Below are 15695 nucleotides of genomic sequence, written 5' to 3'. Positions count from 1 at the left end.
TATATATATATATGTGTGTGTGTGTGTGTGTGTGTGTGTGTGTGTGTGTGTACACTATTATTAATACAATTTTACATGTAATTGGGAAATAAGATATACAGGCACTGGGGCATAGAGATCTACCATGCCCTACTGGAAAAGTCTAAAGGGGTATGGGAGAAAATATGGGAGAGAGCAGATTGGAGAAGGGGCTATCCTGTGGAACTGCTATTTTGGGTAGGTGAGTAGGGGAAAAACAAGAAGAAAATTTGCAATTCAATATCTGGCAGAAATGAATGATGTAAATCAGAAGTTAATAAAGCATTTGAAAAATGGAAAAAAAAATTAAAAAAAAGAAATATCATGATTGTCCTGTAAAAAAATAACCAACCTAGACTGAACCCACGTTCTCTTCCTTTAAATCTTTATATAAACCACTGGAATATGGGCATGTCCACATTTCCATCTGAGCTATCATTCCTTTTGTTCATTTTCTTAAGAGTTCTTAAAAAACAACACATCAATAGATGGTAATGTGGTTTTAGCAGCATGCCATATCCACATGTGATGATAGCCAAGTATAAATTTGGTATAGCAGCATGATAAAACCCTTTTAGTTAACAGATATCACATTAATTCTATTTTGGCTGACATTAAATGTGACCTGGTAAGCTTTTATAATTTGAACTATAAATTCACATTCACTGTAACTTAGGTGGTTATATAAACTTGAAAAGAATAAGGAGAGCAGGCATCACTTGAACCTTAATTTCTTCTAAACCAATTGAAAGAGGGAAGAATATATATACTCTGACAATTAATTAAAATATAAATAAGTATGAATATTCTTAGCTATGCATGGAATTTTATAAAAATTGATTATAACTAATACATAAAACTTCACAAATTCAGAAAAGCAAACATTTTATACTCATTTTCTGGCTACATTGCAGTAAAATTATATTACAGAGTGATTAAAAAGTATTAAAAATAAGTCCTAAGGAAATGGTGGGTCAAAGAATAAATCATAGAAACAATAACTAATTTGATTATAGATAATAAAAATAATGAGACAACATACCAAATTTTTTGAGACCCAGACAAGGTAAAGAAAATATGTATATCCCTTAAAACACATTAAAAACAACAACAAAAAGAAAATAAACCAATCAATTTGGTATACAATTAAAATTTAAAAAAAAGAAATTTAAAAGGCCCAACTAAAGACCAAAAAAAATCACAAAGATCTAATAAAAAATATTAAAATTGAAAAGAAAAATTAAACTAAATCAAACTATTAAATACACAAATAATGAGTTGTTTTGATCAGGGGTGAAAGAATACCAGCAAATTACTAGTATCAGAAAAGAAAGGGGCAGCTAGATGGTACAGTGAATAGAGCACAGGCCCTGGAGTCAGGAGGACCTGAATTCAAATGTGACCTCAGACACTTAACATCTACTAGCTGTGTGACCTTGTGCAAGTCACTTAACCCCAATTGCCCTTCCCTCCCCCCTCCAACAATAAAAAAAGATTAAAAAAAAGAATAAGGACTTGCTTGTATTTGAAGTTCCAAGGCATAGCTCATATTAAACAATTATTAAGTGTTTACTGAAGTTAATTAAAATAAGGATAATAATACTCCTTTAAAGACTAGTAAAAAATACTGACCTCAGGGATGTTGTGAGGAAAGCAATTTGGGAGCAGCTAGGTGGTGCAGTGAATAGAACACCAGCCCTGGAGTGAGGAAGACCTGAGTTCAAATACAGCCTTGGAACCTGACACACTTAACTAGCTGTGTGACCTTGGGCAAGTCACTTAACCCCAATTGCCTTGCCTTCACCCTCCAAAAAAAAAAAGAAGGAATATAATTCACAAGATGAAAAAAATAAAGGATATTATAAACTGTTTTGCTCAACTACATACCAATAAAACTGAAAATTTAATATTTACAAAAATATAAAATTCCCAATCTATCAGAAGAAGAAATTAAAAATTTAAACAATCCAATTTCAGTGAAAGAAACTGAAAATGTACTTCCAGAGGAATAATGACAATGACAAAAAATTCCAGGGCAATTCCCAACTGAATTCTATCAAACATTCAAATTACAATTCATTTTTATGATATCACATAAGCTGTTTGCAAAAATAGTAAAAAAAAAATGTGTCCTATCAAATACCTTCTGTGACACAGTGTTGTTTTTTTTTTTGACACAAACCAGAGAAAGTCAAAAGAGAACAAGAAAACTGTTAAAAAAACATTCAAAAAACAGAGGAATGAACTTTTCCTTAAAATGATAAAATAGTATATAACATAGGTCTAATAGTATATAGTATATATCTAAACCCAAGAACTACCATTATATGTAATGGAGATAAACTAGAATCCTTTCCAATAAATTCAAGAGTGAAATAAGAATGACCATTATCACTTTTTCTATTTGACAAAGCATCAGAAATTATGGCTATAGCTAAGAAAAGAAAAATAAATTGTGGTATTAACCATAGTTAAAGAAGAAATAAAATGATCCCTTTTGCAGTTGATGTGATAGTATACTTAAACAATCTTAAAGAGTCAACTAAAATTTAATTGAAACAATAAATTCACTGAAGTTGCAAGATACAAAATAAATTTATATAAATCTCTAGCATTTCTTCATAATACCAACAAAATCCAGCAGGATGAGACAGAAAAAATTCCATTTAAAATAACTACAGGCTGTATAAAACCTGTGAAAATCTACCATGTAATATACACATGAGAACTATATAAATACAGCCACAAACCGCTGTTTACTGAAATAAAGTCATCCTCAAATAATTGGAAAAACATTAATTGCTCATGAGCTAATAAAATAAAAATGATGCCTAGCTTAATTTACTTCCTCAATATTATACCAATCAAACTAGGGAAGAGTTACTTTCAAGAACTAGAAAAAAAAATAATAATGAATTTCATATGGATACCAAAAAAAAAAGTCAAGGATTCAAGGAAAAGAATGAAAAAAAAAGTGAGAATGAAGGGAGTCTAGTAATGTCAGATTTCAAACAGTAGTATAACATCATAATTATTCAATAATTCATGAGCAGTTGAAAAATAGAGTGATTGATAAGTGGAACAAATGAAGGTCACAACATGCAGAAATACATTTGTCCAGTACAACTCTATTTAGTAAATGGAATTAATGACCCTAGTTACTAAGATAAGAACTATTACTTAACAAAATCTGCTGTGAAAATTGGACCACAGTATGGAAGAATTTGGATTTAGCCCAATAGCTCTCACCTTATATAATGATAAGTCCAAATGAGTATGAGACTTTTATAAAAAGGTCATCTCATAAACAGAGAAACATGGAAAAATACTTAACAAATCTATGGATAGGAGAAAAGCTTATGACCAAACAAGGGCTGGAAAGAATTATAGAAGATAAAATAGAAATTTTTGATTACATAAAATGCAAAGGTTTTTGCACAAACAGATCCAGCAAAGCTAAAGCTTAAGAGGAAACAACTGGGGAAAAAATATCTTTGCAACAAATTTCTTTGATTTCCAAGGGAACAGTATTTCATGGCAGAACAATAATTGAAGTCCATTGCAGATATTTCTGTGATTCTCCTGAGCACAACTGCTTGGTTAATAAAACATTAAGGAATAGCCTTCTCTGAAATTTGTTCCATGGTCTTGCAATCCACATTCCTATTTGGTACTCCCATTGTGTCAGTTTTCCTTCAGTATTCACTGAAGGCATGGAAATGAATAAGTTTCTTGAGGGAAAGAATAAAGAGAAAAGAATAGCAACCTCGAGACTGAATATTGAAAATTTCACAATTAAAAGGCAGAAAGAGTGAAGGAAACAAAGATTATATCTAAGTCCTACGATAGTCTTATTACTAGAATAATGGAAAATAAAATTTTTAAAAGGGCCAATTAAATTCCTCATGCAACATAATTCATAATTTATATTTTTCAGTGTATTACTTTGCCTTGTTCTGAATAAATCAAATAGTATGGCTTCCAGTATGACTCTTGTTAGGCCTCACCCCATTCTACTGTTCACAGAATAGCTGTATCCTGATACTCCTTGTAGAAAGTAGTCAGTTGATAGAAATAGTTATTCCTCCACTCTTTTGGTACTTTGAGGGGTACATTTTCATTTTTTAAATTTTATTTTTTTAAAGAATAAGCATTTATTTTCTCTCCCTTTCTTGAAAGAAAAAGAAAAAAATGTTTTATGAAAATCTTTTATAGTAAAGCAAAACAAATTCCCACAATGTCCTTATTTAAAAATGAATGTCTCATTTTGCTTCTTGAATCATGACCTCTCTTGTGGTCATTTCATTGATCAGTTTTCAGTGTTGTTTGTCTTTACAAAGTTTTGGTATAAACTGTTCTCTTGCTTCTGTTCACTTCATTATGCATTAGTTCATAGAAGTCTTGCCAGGTTTCTCTGAAACAATTCCTTTTGTAATTTCTTATAGCACAACAGTCTTCCATTACATTCATGTAACTGCCCTTCCTCAATTGATGGGCAGCCTCTTAGTTTCCAGTTCTTTATCACAACAAAAAGAGTTGCTGTAAATATTTTTGAAGGTATGGTATCTTACCTTTTTTTCTTTGATTTCTCAGGTTATCATGGGTATTGCTATCACTGAATATAAAGATGCTCATAATTTAATGGCTTTTGCTTTCCCTAATGACTGGACCAATTCCTAACTCCATCTTATGCTAATGAACTGCTCACTTATAAAAGCTGCCCTTCAACTTTTATTTAAATATTTCTCTATTAGTGGCAGTGATTTCCATGGAATGAAGAAAATGACACTCTTTTAAAAAAGTATTAGCATATTTTGTTTTTATATAACTTTATTGAACATATCCCTCTTCCTTCACTATGAAACAAGCAACCTCTATAAAAAAAGAAAGGAAAAATCATTTCAATAAAACCATCTAACAGATCAAACAAGTTTGAAAGTACCCCACCTCTGTAAAGAAGGGAGAGAAATATGGTTTCTCAATTCTTCTCTAGAGCCAAACATCTCTAAGAACCCTTAAATTCACCAAAGTTCTGCAAAGAGGGAATATGTTTGATAGGGAGAAAGCATTACATGAAATCTTAGTTATTACCATTCTACATATCACAGTGACTATGATCACAAGAGCGTAGATTTAGAACTAGAAGAGAACTGTGAGTATAATCAAGTAGAACAATTTTCACAGATGAGGAACCTGAGACCTAGAGAGATTAAGTGCCTTACCTTTGGGCACATAACTAGTAAAGAGTCTAAAGTAGAATTTAAACCCAGGTCTTTCTAATTATAAGTTATTCATTCCTCATTGGTGGAGAAAGTATATATTACAATGGGAATTCCTCCTATTAATGGAATTGTAGTTCCAGATCAAAAATAATCACATAAACTTATAGCCACACTGCAGAGATCTGTAATTTATTAGTGTGTTGCAAAATGGAATTCCTCTCTTCCTTAGTCAGCCATATTCTTGAGCAATAATGCATGGCCTAGAACTCCATTACTTGATGGTCAAACTCCTGGTAATTAGCCTCTCCACACTCACCAAAGCTAGTCCTTAGACAATTGATGACAATCTGTCTGGCATTCAAAAATTTTCCAGCTTGGTAGGACCTGCCAGAGCTTGTTCTCTACTTTTATAATCTTTGAGAACCAATGGATGCCTTCCAGCCACAATGAGGCATCAGGGAAGGACTTTTGTTGAGGATAAAGTGGAGATGTTTTTTGAATCAGTCTTTAATTCTACTGAATACTTGCCTTGTGACCAGGAAGAAAAGACTCCTCAAATCTATGACCTCCCATTGGAACTAAATGCTATACAATTTTTATATTCTGAATCATCCTGGGAGAGGCACATTCATGGGAATTTGAAAACACAGTATAGTGTAGGAGGGGAAGCAAGAAGTCAGGATTATATATTAAAGGCTAGAAGGAACCTCAAAAGCCCCCTAGTTCAAATCCTCTAATTTTTTAGATAACAAGATGAAAACCCCGAGAATTTACTATATGATTTTGCCCCAAATCACATAGTAATAAGCATTGAAACTGGAATTCAAAGTCAGGTCTAGGATTCAAAGTCTAAATCTAGGATCTTCCACCTTCAGCTTCAACTTCTGCTCCCATTCTTTTGACCCTGATCTCTGACTTTTGAGCATTCCTTTTATCTGGCCTGGTTTCAGACCCACCCCACCACTTCCCAAATATCTACATGCTTTATAGTCATGGAATGTATGCTTTCCACCCATTCTGTTCTCCCCCTTCCAACTCTTAACTTTGAGAATATTAATCAGATCGCTATTAACTTTCCTTGAGACATCAGGTCAATCATTTGTCCAATGAAATGAGTGACCATTCTTTCTGACTTATCTGTTTAAAAAAAACTTTGTCCTGCAAAACACTGTTCCCAATAGAATGTAAATGTCTTACTTCCTTGTATGCCAAGTGCTTAGTATACACCTTTAATAAATTATTTTTTTGTTCATTTGTATGTACCTTGGTGCTTCTGAACACTTGGGCAAGTCATTTAGCATCTGGGGACTTCAGTTCCTACCTCTGTAAAAGAAATGATTTGAATAAATAATTTGCTATTTCATTACTCAAATGTTTCCAGTAAACTGAATTTTGCCTCAGCCACAGAAACCAGGAGTTAACTACTGTGGTAGGAGACTATGTTCTCCATTACATCAAATATACAATATAAATTTTTATGTTTAATATTTAAAGCCCTTCCCTTTCAAAGTTCAATCTCCTTTTCCAGAGTCATTGCATGTTGCTCCCCTTCCTGCCTTCTGAGTTCCAAACAAACTGGCCTGCCTTATTTTTCCCATGCATGACATTTTATTTTATATTATGATGTCTTTGCATGAGTTTCCCCCTGTACCTATTTCTCATATTTACTTCTATATCACAGGTTCTCCACATACACATAAGGGACCTCAGGGACCATCAAGTGCAACCCATATAGTAAAAAATCTTCATCAAAAGAAAAATATCCAGTCAGCTCATCCCTTCTCTGCTTGAAGACTTCCAAGGAGAGGCAGACCATCATCTATCTTTTGAGACAACATTTAACCACTTTTGGAAAGCTCTCAGAGCTCAAGTGCTGTCTTCTAAAGGAGGAGGAAAAGAAAGGGGGAAAAAACAACATTATGTCTAAAGAGACTTATGAATTTATTTACCAACTAATTTAGATATTAAACAGTTATACAGAAGAAATGAGGGCAGGCAACAGAAGATGAATAGAAGGACAGGGTATAATCCTGCAAAAGTTGTTAAGTATGTTAAAGATCAAGGTGAGCTGAGACTAGCAAGAAATAACAGAACTTGGTTGTGTGTGTGTGAGTGTGTGTACATGCATTTTCATGCTATATTCAAGAAAGATAAGGATCAAAGAAGAATATGCTTGCTGTTTGAAATGGATGTAATAGTGATAATTAGCAACAGAGATCGAGAAAAACTGCTCAACTGTCATGCCACTTCTGTTTTCTCTAGCAAGGAGATTAGTCCTGGCATTGGAAATGATAAGGGGGAAATGGCTATCTGGAAGTCAATATTCAGAAGATAAGCAATGAGGTAGAAGATAGCATCCTGTATTTGTGTCACTTATCCTAGATGAACTACCTCCTTTGTCATTGCAAGATCTGATAAATGTGATGGTTGAATCACTAATAATGATTTTTGAAAGATCATGGAGAAATGAAGTAGCACTTGAAGATTTAGAAGAGAAAATGTTCCAATTTTTTTTTAAAGGAAGAGATAAAGTCTGTAAATAATAAACCAGTGACTTGAATTGGATTTCTTAGAAAGTTCTAGAATGGGTCATTAATTAGCAAAAAACTAAAGTTAGAAAAAAAGTATTACAAAGATCCAGGGTAGCTTTCTCAAAAACAGTATTTTTGACTGAATTATTAAACTGGTAGATCAGGAAAATGAATCTTCAGTGTCCTGAGACATGAAGATTGTGGAACCTCCCTAGACAACCCTATATTCCAAAGTCCATGTTTTTGCTGTTGGATCCCTGAGGACAACCTGTGGCAGTGACTTTTTGGACCTCAGTATAGTGGAATTGGAGATGATTGATTACCCAGACTCAAAGACTAGTTAGGAGTTCAATGTCACCTTGGTGACAGTTCTCTAGTGAATTCCCATTCCCCCTTTCCCTATCTCCTTCAAGGATACATGCTTTGGCCCTCTGTACTTTAACATATTTACCAGTGATTTGGATTATGGCAGAGAGGCCATGTTCATCAAATTTTCAGTTGACATGAAGGGGAGAGGGATAGTTAATAATTTGCACAACAGGATTCAAAAGATCTTGACAGACTACAACATTGGTCTGAATTTAATAAGATGAAATTCAGTAGGGACAAATATAAAGTCTTACACTTCATTTCAAGAAATAATTTTCACAAGTCCAGGCTGATGGAATCATGGTGAGACAGCATTTTGGAGAGAAAAGATTTGAAGGTTTTAGTAGGCCAAAAACTCAATATGAGTCAACAGTGTGATATGGCAGCCAAAAAGGCTAAAGAAACTGTGAATTACATTGACAGTCATAGCTTCCAGAAATAAAGAGGCAACGGTCCCTCTATATTCTATTCTGGTCCAACCACACCTGCAGCTGTGTTGAATTCTCAGTGCCTGCAAAAGAAGGACATTGATAAACAAGAGAATATCCTGAGAAAAATCATAAAGGTTAAGGGCCTTGCATTCCCATCACATGAAGATGAGTGGGTTTGGAATATTCAGACTGGTTAAAAGAAGATTCAAGTGGTCACGATGGCTATTTTCAAGTGTTTGAAGGACTGTCATGTGGAATAGGGATTAGACTTGCTCTGTTTGACTCCAAAAAGGAGAATGAGCCTGTAAATCACTTTGACATCATATCAGAGCCAGAAATGATACTGGAGCTCATGTAGACCAAAATTTCACAGACAAGTCAACTGAGGTCCACAGAGGAACAGTGAGATCACAAAGCAAGTTAGTGGCAGAGTAGTGGGTAGAATCTATGTACTATAACTCCCAAATGCTTTTTTCCAACAGGCCCTACTCATGAGTATGCCTGGGAAGAAAATAACCTTCTAATTTTTTTTTCTTGGTAATGAGAATCATGTTTCCCACTTGAGGTCTCTAAACAAAACTATTACAACAAAGCTAATTCACCTGGGTTCTATGAACATGGTTTTTTTGTTTTGCTTTTTTTGCTTTTTGGAGGGCAATTGGGTTAAGTGAGTTGCCCAAGGTCACATGGCTAGTTTTTGTGTTGCTTCTGAGACAGGATCTGAACCCAGTCCTTCTAACTCCAGGGCCGGTGCTCTATTCACTGCTCCACCTAGCTGCCCCTATGAACATGTTTTTAAATAGATAGATAGATAGATAGATAGATAGATAGATAGATAGATAGATAGATAGATAGATAGATAGATAGATAGCTCCATTTCAATATATTTTATTTCCTTTGTAATTTTATATGTTTTATTTTGTGTATTTAAAAACTTTATTTTGAGCAGAGGTCCATAACTTTGCTGGACTGCCAAAGGAGTCCAACACACACACACACACACACACACACACACACACAGCCAACAAAGTACAAAGAACATTGGTCTTATGGTCAGTAGAACTGAGATCAAGTCCACACTGTCATTATTTGGTTTAGGGCTCTTCATCTCTCTGTAGATCAGTTTATCTATAAAAGGGGCATAATTAGATGTGGTAACTGCCATACAAGATAAGAAATGCTTTTTAAAACTTAAAACGCTAGAATAATAACTGATACCTATATGGTTTGCAAAACACTTTAAACATATTACTGCAACTTTAAATTCATTACTGCACTTGTCTCACAAGAATACTGTTAAGGAGGTAAGATAGGTATTTTTATCACCATTTCATAGATACGGCAAAGCTATATAGATAGGTAGAATCACTTTCCCATCATCACATAGCTCATACATATATTGGAGGGAGGAAGAACAGAGGAAGATAAGGGGATTCAACTCCAGATTTTTTCATCTCCAAGCCCAACATCCTGTCCACCATGCCATTTTGCTACAGAAATATGAGTTGTTTTAATGAGGATTACTTATTCACTCTCTAAAGATCCAGCTGGGATATGACAACCAAACACCACCAAGACAGCTGGGGCTGATTGCATCACTAGGACTTGGTGTTATAAATCATCAGGTGCTTCCTTTGTTCTTTGGAGAAAGAAAACGCCTGGAGGCGGTGACTTGGAGAGACCTGCACAGCTTTCTCCTCACGCACTTCTGGGCTCTTCCAGGCTGGGAAATGGCCATGAATCATGTGGTGAAAGTGCAATTCATCCCATCAATCTTGGAGTTTATTCAAGGTTCCCCACCCCCACCAAAGCAGAGCAGGACCCAGCTCGCCCAAGACACTCCCTTGCCATTTTCTCTGAACTTTACCACATGCAAAGCAGGTTTCCTTGCCCCAGGGCCCTAGGAGATAGAGACAGAGGGCAGGTAGTTTTCATCCAGATCCAACAGCCACCAGTTCTGAGATGAGAATTGGGAGTAAGACCACTCTTGTGACTGGGCCACCTGGCTATCTGGAGAGTTCCAAGGGAAAGTGGACACATGATTGAGTCAAAGAATTTCAGAGATGGAAAGAGCTCCGTGTACTAGATTAGGACACAGGAGATCTGAGTGACATTGATTCCAACTCTGCCACCAGCTGCTTATATGACACTGAGTAATTTATGTCATTTCTCCAACCTTCAGTTTCTTCGTCTGTAAAATTATAGCCTAGATCAGGGGTTCTGAAACCTTGTGTGTCACAGACCCCTTGGGTAGTCTGGTGAGACATATGGACTTCAGAATAATGTTTTTAAATACATAAAATAAAATACATGGAAGTACAAAGGAAGCCAATTATTAAAATGAAGTATATCTTCTTTCTTTCTTTCTCTCTTTCTTTCTCTCTTTCTTTCTTTCTTTCTTTCTTTCTTTCTCTCTCTCTCTCTCTCTCTCTCTTTCTTTCTTTCTTTCTTTCTTTCTTTCTTTCTTTCTTTCTTTCTTCCTTTCTTTCTTTCTTCCTTCCTTCCTTCCTTTCCTCCCTCCCTCCCTCCCTTCCTTCCTTCCTTCCTTCCTTCCTTCCTTCCTTCCTTCCTTCCTTCCTTCCAACAAATTCATTGCCTCATGTTAAAAATTTCTCTAAGGCCTCTTCCTTCCATTTCTCTTTTACTTTGATTCCAAATATACTTCAGAGTCATGAATAGACTGGCATTGCTAATTTCCAGGCAGCTGTAGACACAACTGGCTTTAAAGCAAGGTGATGTGAAAGCTACCAAATAGCCTACCCCACCCCAAAAGGTCTTCTCTTTTGCAATGTGCATAGAGTCCCTAATTCTTATTAATAAAGTTGTTTAGGTCAAAACATTGTCTACAGAAGGCCCCTGTTGAAATTCAACAGTGTTGACATAATGTAATGGCCTGTGCACCATACAACAGAGGAAGTATGGGTCAGTCAACAATAATTTGGCTTTGAGTAAAAAGACCTAGGTGTGAAAAATAAATTTGCTAATAATTAGTCATGGGCAAGGCCCTACACCTGTCTTAGTTTTCTCAACTTAAAAATGGGAATAATGATAGTTTTCCTACCAATCTCAATGGGTTGTGGAGAAAATGCTTTGCATTTTTATAGTGCCATACAAAGGAGAGCTATTTTATTTTCACAGTTCTGTCAAGAGTCAGCTCAGTTCCCACTAATGGGCCCCAAAGTAATTTGGGTAATCTTAGCTAATTTGGCTCTTTCCAAATGCATTTCTCAGAGTGCTAATATGGAAGCCACCTTGGCTTTCCCATCGACCATCCCTTCAAGAATAATACAACAATGCTGGAGGAAAGCATCCAAAAAGGTAATCCCTTGTTCTCTAAAAAAATACATAACTGATTGTGAATAAATGGTATTTTTTACTCATCTTCCCCAGTTCAAAGTAGTCAGAGAAGGAATATGCCGAATTGAAAAAAAAAATGTTGAGTTTGGAGAGAAGAGAACTGGGCTTAAATCCTGGCTCTGCCATTAATTGTTTAATTCTTAGCAAGTTTTTTTTAATTTTTCTGAGTTTTATTTTCTTCATCTTGGAAATGGGAATAATAATAGCATAAATGTAAATCCTTACACTTAAATTAAAAAACTCAACTCCATAAATAAAGGTGAGGTTAATTAGGCAATAATTTTTTGAAAAAATAAGGAAAGTTTAGGGGACTAAAAAACTCAATGTGAGTCAACAGTTTGATATAGATTCTACCCCCCCCCCAAAAGCTAAACTTCAACTTTATTAATGAAAGCATAGCTTCTTATCTATCCTGATCAGACCACAGCTGGTGTACTGTGTACAGTTCTGAGAACCAACATAGGAAGGGATCATTTGTTGTTGATAACCAACAAGAAAGAAATATTCAGTGCCTACCATGTTCCAGGTTGGATGATAAGCCCTAGGGATACAAAGACTAAAATGAAATAGTTCCTGCCCTAAAGAAGCTTATATTCTACACAAACTAGAGAATATCCAGAAAGGGTAATAAGGATTGTGAAAGGACTTTGGATCCAGACCATATGAAGAAGAAAGACATAGTTACATTTAACCAGAAGAAGAGAAAATTTAGGTAAAGGACATGATAACTGTCATCAAGTACTTTTAAGAAACTAGCATGTGGAAGAGAGATAATATGTTCCAGCTTTTCCTCTGGGCTGTGTGATCCTCTGCTCAATCAATCTCTGTGGTATTTTGTAAGTATTTTGGTCTTCAGGTTTGCTTGTCCTCATCATGGATTACTTCCATTTGGAATGTCTATCTGATAATTACTCCAAGAAAAATGCAGTTCCCTATAATATATGCACACTTATCCAAATTCTATATATGGCTCATTGTCTCTGCTATATCTTTTCAAATCACTGATGTTCTTCATTGCATCTGGAATTAGGTCCCTTCTTCTGTATATGCCCAGGTATATATTATGAAAAAGGCAGGGGAATTTTATCTAAATGAGTTGGGAAAACCTCACCCATTTGTTTCCTACCTAACCTTTTTGTTGGTATTAATCAATAACTTATAGAATCATATATCTAGAGCTGGAAGAGAACTTAGAAGTCATGTGGTCTAACCCCATCCCTCCATTTTATAGATGAAAAAACATTGGCTTAGAGAGCATCAGTGACTTGCCCAAGACCACACAGGGTAGTAAATGGCAAATCAGAAATTCCAACTCAAGTCTTGGGCTTCCAGTTAAGTGTGCTTTCCACTATTATTATCCCCATTTTACCTCAAGAAAACTGAGAGACATAGAGGTTGTGTCTTGCCCATGATCACACAACTAGTAAATGTCTGAGACTAGATTTGAACTCAGGCCTTTCTGACTCTAGACTTTGAACTCCATCCACTGTCACCTACCTGTTCTTTTTGAAAGAGTACCATCTATAAAAGATATCTTAAAAGTTATTGTGAATGATTTTAAAATTTTGCTCCTCACTCCCTTTTTCTGTATGTATTTGGCTATATCTAACTGTTTTAATTATATTCAGGGCTGGAACAAAGATAACAAATCACCTAGTTCAACCCCATCATTTTACAGAATGTGATGTCTTCAAAGTGGCATGTATAGTAAATATCAAAGTTAAGGTTTAAAATCTGTGTCTTCTGAACAAAAGGTCAGGAATATCAAGGATCAACAGAAAAAAGGAAGAAAGGTATCCCAGAAGTACAAGTTTTCAAACTAGATTACAAAGTTGTAAGCATCAAAATAATCAGGTACTGGATGAGGAAGAGAGAAATTGGTATACAATTTACTGAATCAAATTAACATAGAAATTCAGTGTTTGATAAACCCAAAGATCCAAGCTTTGGGGGCAAGAACTCATATTTAACAAAAATTGCTGATAAACTTGAAAACAGTCTGGCAGAAAGGAGGCATAGACCAATTATCTCATACTATATAACAAGAAAAGGTCAAGATGGGTCCATGATTTAGACATAAAGGGTAATATAAGCAAATTAGAGGAAAATTAAAGAAATTTCCTGTCAAATCTATGGATAAGGGGAGAGTTTATGACTGAACGAGAGAGAGAGAGAGAGAGAGAGAGAGAGAGAGAGAGAGAGAGACAGAGAGAGAGAGAGAGAGAGAGAGAGAGAGAGAGAGAGAGAGAGAGAGAGAGAGAGAGAGAGAGAGAGAGAGAGAGAATTGGCAGGTAAAAATGGATAATCCTGAATACATGAAATTATTTTTTTTTCACAAACAAAATCAATATAGCCAAAATTAGAAGGAACTCAGGAAAATGGATCTTTCATAAAGACTTCATTTCTCAAATACATAGAGAACCAAGCCAAATCTCTCTAAATAAGAGTCATTTACAAATTGGTAAATTGTAAAGAGATAGGAACAGGCAGTTATGAGGGGAAAAGTCAAAGCTATCAATAATAATAATAAAATTGTTCTGAACCACTAATAATTAGAGAAATGAAAATTAAGATACCCCCAAGGTACCACCTCATACTTATCAAATGGCTAACATAACCAGAAAGGAAAATGATAAATGCTGAAGGGGATATGGAAAAATAGGTACACCAATGTACTGTTGATGAAGATGTGAACTGGTGGTCCAAACATTTTGGAGAACAATTTGGAACTATCTTCAAAGGACTATAAAACTGTGCATGTCCTCTGACCTAGAAATACCACTATTAGGTATGACCAAAGAAATCAAGGAAAAAGGAGAAGATCCTATAAGTACAAAAATATGTAGAGCAATTCTTTTTTGTTGGCAAAGAAATGGAAATTGAGGGAATACTCATGAAAGAGGAATGGCTGAACACATTGTGGTACATGATTGTGATGGAATACTATTATGGTATAAGAAATTACAAAGGATATGATTTAAGAAAACCTGAGAAGACTTAGATGAACTAATAAAAGTGAAGTGAGCAGAACTAGGAGAACATTGTACACAGTAACAATAATATTGTAATGATAATCAACTGTGAAATACTTAGCTACTGTAATTAATATATTGGTCCACAACAATTCTAAAGAAATCATCATGGAAAATGCTATCCACTTCTACAAAGAGAACTAATGAATTCTTAGTATGGATTGAAGAAAATTTTTGTTCATTTCATTTTTCCTGCTTTGTATTTGCATCATAGCTAACATAGACTTATGTCTTGCATAACTTCATAAATATAGTGGATATCATTTTTCTGTCCTCAATGAATGGGGAAGGGACTAAAGGAAGGGATAGAATTTTGAGCATATTGGGCAATTGATTATTTCAACTATTGTTGTTGATAAGAATGTGACTTTAGGAACATTGTCAGATCTGTTTCATTTGAACATTCTTTTATTTTTCTCCATGAATGCTTTGGCAATGGCAAAACTTATCTATTTGTACTGCTAAACTCTAAATAAAGCTTTTTTTTCCTTTTCAACTGATCTTTACTATTTTAGAGGTGATACTGCTCAGTATATCTTGTAATCCTACTGCAGTATTTTGCAAGTGGGTTTGTAATCTAAACTTGTGTTGACCTTTGCTTATGTGTCTCTCAATTTGGCAATACAATTATATTTGCTAATTAGGATATTTCTCTTCCAAACTCTTCATTGTGGTATCTCTTTTGTAATAGCTAAGTTTCTTCCCACAACTATGAGACACTCATAGTTGATGTTA

This window comes from Petaurus breviceps, unplaced genomic scaffold (genome assembly GCF_028583685.1).
Source record: "Petaurus breviceps papuanus isolate PSGF00001 unplaced genomic scaffold, PetGlider_PUasm1.0 98, whole genome shotgun sequence".
NCBI classification, from domain to species: Eukaryota; Metazoa; Chordata; class Mammalia; order Diprotodontia; family Petauridae; genus Petaurus; species Petaurus breviceps.
The sequence above is the reverse complement of the archived record's forward strand: the minus strand, read 5'-3'. Positions refer to the sequence as shown.